The sequence below is a fragment of the Nycticebus coucang genome, chromosome 5, assembly GCF_027406575.1.
Source record: "Nycticebus coucang isolate mNycCou1 chromosome 5, mNycCou1.pri, whole genome shotgun sequence".
Taxonomy (NCBI): Eukaryota; Metazoa; Chordata; class Mammalia; order Primates; family Lorisidae; genus Nycticebus; species Nycticebus coucang.
Window position 1 is genome coordinate 15795647 of NC_069784.1, and position 7823 is coordinate 15803469.

Sequence of the window (7823 nt, forward strand, 5' to 3'; positions counted from 1 at the left end):
AGATGGTAAACACTGATAAGCAATAGTAATAACATTTATTCTCAGTCATGAAACTTAAAATTCTTTAACTTCTTTTCCAAATATCTGATTCTCTTAGATAATAATATACTTTGCATTATTCATTATTACAAATCATGCATAGTGGATAATAACATTTATTAATAACAAATGCTCACTAAGCATCAGGTACTATTTTAAGAGTTTTCTGTAAATTAACTCATTTACACTTAAGAATGTTTTAAGTGTCCGGGCGCAGTGGCTTACATCTGTAATCATAGCACTCTGGGAAGTGGAGGCAGGTGGATCTCCTGAGCTCCAGAGTACCAGACCAGCCTGAGCAAGAATGAGATCTGTTTCTACTAAAGTAGAAAAACTGGTGGAGTGTAGTGGTGGGTGCCTGTAGTCCCAGCTAATTAGGAGGCTGAGGCAAGAGAATTGCTCAAGCCCAGGAGTCTGAGGTCGCTATGAGCCATGACGGCACTATGGCACTCTACCCAAGGTGACAAGAGTGCTCTGTCTCTTAAAAAAAAAAAAAAAAAAAGATTGTTTAAGGAATCCTACAAATGTTTCACTAATTGACTAGGCTAAAAGAAAAGACAAGTAGTATGATGGTTACCAGAGGCTGGGAAGGATAGGGAGAGAGGGGGATGAAGTGAGGATGGTTAATGGGTACAAAAATACAGTTACAATGAATAAGATCTATTATTTGGTAGCACAACAGGGTGACTATAGGTAACAATAATTTACTGCACACTTTAGAATAACTAAAAGAGTAGAATTGTAATGTTGCTAACACAAAGAAATGTTAAATTCTTGAGTAACCCTAGTTACGCTGAATTTATCATTATACATTGCACGCCTGTAGCAAAACATCACATGTACCCTATAAATATATACAGCTATTGTGTACCTATAATATTTTTAAAAATTTCTTATCCTCAATAGCATAGTAGTGAGTAAAAACAACAGAAATAAAAATAGAAATACATTTTTTAAAAGAAGAGCAAAAAAAAAGATAAACAAATGTTCCTTTCACCTAAACAAAAATAATTTATTAATTTATAAATCTATTTTCTGGGAACAGGGAAAATGTCTATTTTGTTATTTGAATGTGTATTAAGTGTCAAGAACATATACGTCTATGAAAAATGAATGCTTTTTAATGTCATTATAGAGGCTGTTATTGAAAACTAAGAACACAGTAAAGACTATGACAAGAATAAGTAAAAAGTTATTAAAATGCAAAGAAAAATGAATAAAATACATATTTGAAATAAATCATTTTTTTTGAGACAACAGTCTCACTTTGTTGCCCTCGGTAGAATGCCATTTATTTTCTTCCTTTCAATATTTCTTTTCTCTTCAGTAAAGAAAAAAGTCATTGGGACCAGATCAGATGAATAGGGAGGGTGTTCCAATACAGTTATTTGTTTACTGGCTAAAAATTCCCTTATAGACAGTGCCATGTGAGCTGGTACATTGTTGTGATGTAAGAGCCATAAATTATTGGCCAAGATTTTCAGTTAATATTTCCCCAACTGTTTCTCTACTGAGGTTTACTTAGTCTGCTATGCTTCTCACAGTCAACCAACAACTTTCACACATAATTCATCAAATTTTTGCAACGTTTTTGTCAGTTCAGCTCATTACTGACCACCCTGACCTCTCCCTATCAGTAACATTTTTTCTCCCCTCAGAAAACATCTAATCCATTTGTACACTGCCATGTTTCTTCATGGCATTATCTCCATAAACTTGGACTCACGTGTCTCTGACTTCACTTCCACTCTTGCCAAGTTGAATAAGAAATTTAATGTGTTTTCTTTACTCTAAATCAAGCTCCAGACATTCCCACGACAAAACATGCAACAACAATAAGGAGTGATGCCACTCATCAGGACTCCACCACACATTGACAGGAACACATCTGTGAGACACTAATACACCAAGGTTAGGAAACTCACCAAGCTGTTCGTGCTGCCAACGTAAGGGCAGGATGGCGAGTTCATGAACTTAATTGTCAGACCTTCGTATTTCTGCTAAAATTAGAGTTGTTATATGTTTGAAGTATTTATGTATGTTAAGTTGATCCATTATACCTACCCTGCATGTCATTACTTAAGGTTTAAATTTTAATGTAAAAATTTTTAAGTTTTCAATCTCTATTCTGGAGACTGTTCAATGAAAGCCAATTCAGTAGTTCACTGAAATAACTACATAGACAACTTAGCTCCTGATGGTAAAAGTAACCACAGTCCTCTTTATGGGGTGTTCTCTCTTTTTATGTCAACCATATGCTATTCCATTATTTAACAGAACCATAATGAAAATAAAGCACACATTTTCTACAAGCTATGCAAAGCACTTCACGTAGTACCTATCATACAGTGAACACCATAAAGGGGCTGCTATACCTTATTGTTGATGTCTACTCAAGGGAACGAGGCATGGATAGAATGTCTATCGGGTTACACACATTGTACTATATGCTTTCCAATCCCCTTTTTAATTGGTCTGGAGTGCAGCCTGACCATAGGGATTTGTTGGAGCTCCCCATGTGAGCTCCAATGTGCAGCCACACTGTGAATGACTGCTTAAATAGGTGTGTTATTTCATTTAGTCCTCATAGGTAGCTTCATTAATTCCATTTTACAGATTAGAAAACTGAGACTCCGAGAGATTCAATAACTTGTCAAAGACTTCGCCAGTTTTGACTCCCAAAGCCTGTGCACCATCCCCTTTGCCTCTTACATGGCAACTATGCCAAAGCCATCAGTCCGTTTCTTACCATCTTGAAGCCCCAGGAAAAAGGAGTCAAATAGTTACTCTGCAACTCTGCACACTGGATACCAAGGGGTCTCACCATGTATTCTAGCTCTACTATGGGTTTTTGTTTGTTTTTGTTCCATTTTTAAGTACAGACCAGGACCCATAAAGGGTCATGAAATCAATTTAGTGAGCCTCGACTAGCAGTTAAATTGAGATAGTAAGACAGATAAAAACATCGCGGTGTCAGAGGGCACCGTGTGCAGTAAGAACAGCGTCAACTGTAAGGACTGTGCTTTGAAATTTTTGTTTGTGTGTGTGCATACACGCCCTATGTTAAAAAGTAAATTCTATTTCTTAGTGAGGGGCAACCAAAATAAGTTTCAAAGATATTCTAGGGAGAGATCAAAAGCACAACATGAAAAGACAATCCTGAACATATCCATTCTCTAACATCCATTCGTTTCCTACACGTACGTGTGTTTTTCTCTAATCCTGGACCGTCTTGCTTCTCTGGCAGCCTTAAGTCCAGCCTAACTGTCCCCCTGGCTCCCCCTCTTTCTCTAGGGTGGGATGTCCTTCTGTGCACTGCCACTTTCACATTGCCTACCACATTGTATCGTGTTTTTAAAAGGCTTCTTTTAACGCTTACGTTGGAAAGGGCAGTGTCTCCCACTCTGAACAATATGAGCTTCACAGAGTCTAACACAAATTTAATTGTTGTTAACTAGGTACAGCAGCCCTCCAGTATTTCACTCATCCAATTTTGGTAATATGAAATAAATTACCAGGAATGAACCAAATCTTCTGTCTGTGTTATCACAAATTCCCACCAGAGTGATTTTCATAGCTAGATTATCCACACCTAGGCCTGAGGATACTCTCTCTGCAAAAGATTACACCAGAGGAGAAGGACGACGACTTTGAAAGCAGCTCTCCTGGGTTAGCTGACACTGTTCATTACTAGACTATTTTCTTACCCCCTTTAACATTAAATAGACCTTTCCAATTTCTGTTTCCCTACTTGCTTTTAATTTAACAGACATTTATTAAACTCTTATCAAATAAAATACACTAAATAAGTTTTGGTTTCTTTCCACTTTATGAATGGTAATGGGAGGAAAACATTTAGAAAAGTGTTAATCAAAAAGAAACAACCACTTGACTTATTGACTCCATCAAACTCTATTTTCTACATTCACCTACCTAAAGCCATTTTATCATGTCATTCCCATTTCTTAACTTTACTGAAATATTGGGACTTTTGATTATTAAAAAATGTTTTTTTAAAAAATAAATATTACATACATATGTATATACGCATATACACGGCTTTAACATCCATATTGTCACAGTGATCTGAATAATTAAGACATTCAGAAGTTTGACTGCATCTAGTAAGTCCCAGTTAGTATGGAAACAATACATAGATTTAAATAAAACAGAACTAAAATTTACTTAGCATTAGAAGAAAGTAATTTAAAACTATAAATAGGATAGAAATGAGAATTAAACTTGGGAGAATTCCAGAGAGCATACACACTGCTCTACAAAAATCTATTTTAGGAACCCATGTGAAGCAATTATGCCAGTCTTTCTGAAAAGTTAACCTTCAAAATTTCTAGTTACAAACTTATGCAACCTTAAAATCTGGGAGGAAAAAAATAACATCTCTTTTTTTTTTTTTTATTTCAAACTTTTGGCCTAAATCAAAGGATTTTATGTTCACTTTATGCGACTAGACCTAACACCCTGGGCCAGTTACTAGATTCAAAGCCTGCCATGATCTGACTGGCAGACAGCAATGCTGATTCATCTCACAAAGAGACAGCCTGCAGCAGCCACAATTCTGGTGATGTCCAAAGAAGGTAAAGAATTGGTCATAAGCCAAATATTTCCCCTTGGAGCACAGACGGAAGGACTGAAAGTGGATAAACTCAGAGCCTACTGGTATTTGAATTTCAATTTCAATGCAGCTCTCTGGGGCCAGAAAAAGGGGTGGAGGGAGGAGAGCAAAAAAGTAATAATCTGCAAAGCCATATCGTGACTCCAAGATCAATTTAGGCATGTTTTCAGAATAGAGCAATGTTTTCCTTATTGGTTTAATGGCATTAACAGGAATTCTATAACTAATTCGCCTAAATATTTACTTTCTACTTGGAGTATAATACCCTTTAGGTAGCTCATAACAAAATAATAAATTCCCTATTTTCCTCATTTTAGTCCATTAAGTTTTATATATTATCTATCTCACCTACCAAATATATAACTGAATATCACAGAGTTAAAATAATAATCCTTCATCCATTATGGAATCTGAGGCAGCAGCTTAAGTCGACCATTAGCATAAAAAAGGATGCTGACACCAGTCAGAAAGATTGAGTTACAAATGTGCCCAGGGCAATGGATGAACCAATGAAGCTTCTCTTTCTGAGCTTCCCAGTCTATTTAGCTAGCTCCTCACAAGCATAAGAAACCACAAATAAGAGAAGACAGCCTAATGAAGGGACCCTTAACCAAAGCCCCTATCCAAAACTCAGATGAGACAGAGAAATTATCATCCTTTCAAAAAAGGGTTATCCATCTTAATAACTCTATAGAATGGTACACTGGAGACTTAACACATTACAGAGAAGAAACACTCTTTGTCAAGCATCGCAGGTAGTTTTTCTATGAGAAATTACAAATTTCAACTATGAAAGTAAGACTCTAATACTGCCAAAAAATTATTAATATTACAATATCTTCATAACTGATTTCCATAACTCATTCTGTTAATGATCAATTTAAATCAAATTATACCAGAAGACATTCTACTAAAGGAAGAGGTTCTTTAGTTTTGGAAAAGGAGAAGTAAATGAAAATGATAGCATTTATTTAAAACCCTGGAACTCTAATCTAGCAGCGATGGAAATGGCAGTGTCTTATATGAAAGACCTTTGGCTGTTATTATCAAATTAGTTGCTTATAATTTCAAAACAGTATGAGGGCTACTATATAAATGCGACTCGTAATTGACTATCAATTTATTCATTAGTTCAACACTTATTAAAAGTACTTAATGGCCTCAGAATTTATGATCATGACCTCTCCCCTGAATTAGTCTGGGCAGAAAGGATCTGGGCTCTTCTTTTGTGAGCGCTCAGAAGCAGAAAGAGATCACGCTTAGCTTCAGCAGCCTGACGACACCACAGTGAACCTGAGTTAGTCCTCGGGGGTTGAGTGGAGATGGTAGGAGTTGCTTAGATAGATGCTCAAGGGACCACTGATGAAAGAAAATTCAACTCCAAGCAAGATTTGAAAGATTTTTGAAAATCAAATAATCCAGTATGTTCTTCTAATAGCTGACTTTAAAAGACTTCTGGAATGCTTGCACAATTACTACAAACTCAATTTCTTCCTCTGTTCAACTGAAAAATGTTTACAAAGTGAAGGCCTAATTAAGCTTTCACTGGGTGAGATTTTACCAAACCCCAGCACCTTTGTTTTCTCTTTCCCTTAACAGAGACTTGATTGATAGTCGAAAGAACCCTCTAGGAAAAACAAAAACAAAAAATAACACAACAACTTAGTCTGAAGAAAAAAATTATACTTCCCTCTAGCCTAGGCAGAAGCGGTAGTACCTGTGCGCAGGCCCACGCGAGCTGAGATGGGCGTTTAGAGCCATGCTCCATGTCATGAGGTCAAGACGACTGTCACCCACTCTCCTGTGCATTCGAACAAACCCAAAGTTGATTTTGGAGGAATTTTCAGAGTCTAGCCTCCTTGAGCACAGGGGTGGTATGGCCTCCCATTCAGGTGGATATATTTGCGAAACTGCTCCTATTCCTTAACCAAGTTGACTCTCAAATCATGTGATTCTTCACTTGACTAGGAACAAATAATAACAGCAGGTAATTTCCAGGGAGGAAAACTTCGTATGTACTGCCCCTCAAATTTTCAGCTATGAAAAATAACTTTGATATGTATGAAAGATTTCCTAAAAGATATGCAGAACCTTTATTTTTCAGACATTATCCATTATCCATTTCTGGATTAAGCCAGGTCACCTGAGAGCTACGTACCTGGACCACAGCATGCTGCTGGTCACAGCCACTCTAACGGAACTGCTTTAAGGATTACAGTTATCATTTATTGAGCTCATATTATACGGTCTTTACCAACATCACAATGCATTCAAGGCAGGTATTATCCTCATGTCAGAAAAGGAAAGAATCAGACCTTGCAAGGTTAATCTACTTCCCCTGAAGACACAGAGCCAGGCCACAGGCCCACAATGCAGGACACATCCTCCTGTTGAATTTCACTAAAAGCACGTTGAAGACATTGTACATCATACTACACTGAAGCCACTGTAAAAGAAACCATAGTAAAAAGTTCACTCTAGATTCAATACAAGAACAACTTTGTTCCTCTTGAGCAACTGGTTTATTTTTGTTATGGATCGCTTTTCCAATTAATTATTAAAATGTTTGCTTTCCTTTTTGCCTGGAAGTTAGACAACTAGGAATTAAATGTGTGCCCACCTCTAATAAACATCAGGATTTTGGAGCACGCCTCTCCTCAAGCTCATTTATTTTACATTTTTCTCACTGATATCAGCTTTTTTCTTCCTATCTTGCATGTCCATACTATTCCAAATTACTCCGTATCTTCAAAAGCCATTTCCCAAAGTTTTATAAAGAATCACCAAGTTGTATATTCTACTATAAATAAATTATAACTCAATAAAGTACTGGGAGAAGTGCAAAGAATGAAAAATAGCAATTCAAATATTTTCATACTATCTTTGAGTATGTTCTTGATAAAACTTTCTAAAGTAGTTTATCCTTGCATAAGTCATCATCAAATCATACTATTATTCTATTTATTATAATTTATAACTTAAAATGTAGTTACATTTCTATGTATGGTATTATACTTATAAAGAGTAAATTTAGGGTAAGGACAGTTTTGAGGAAATTTAATGTTGCAAAGATCACATTTTGGAATTCTACTGGTCTACTTACCATACAGAGAGGATTATGTATCAATGAGTCAACGTGGAGGGAAAAGCA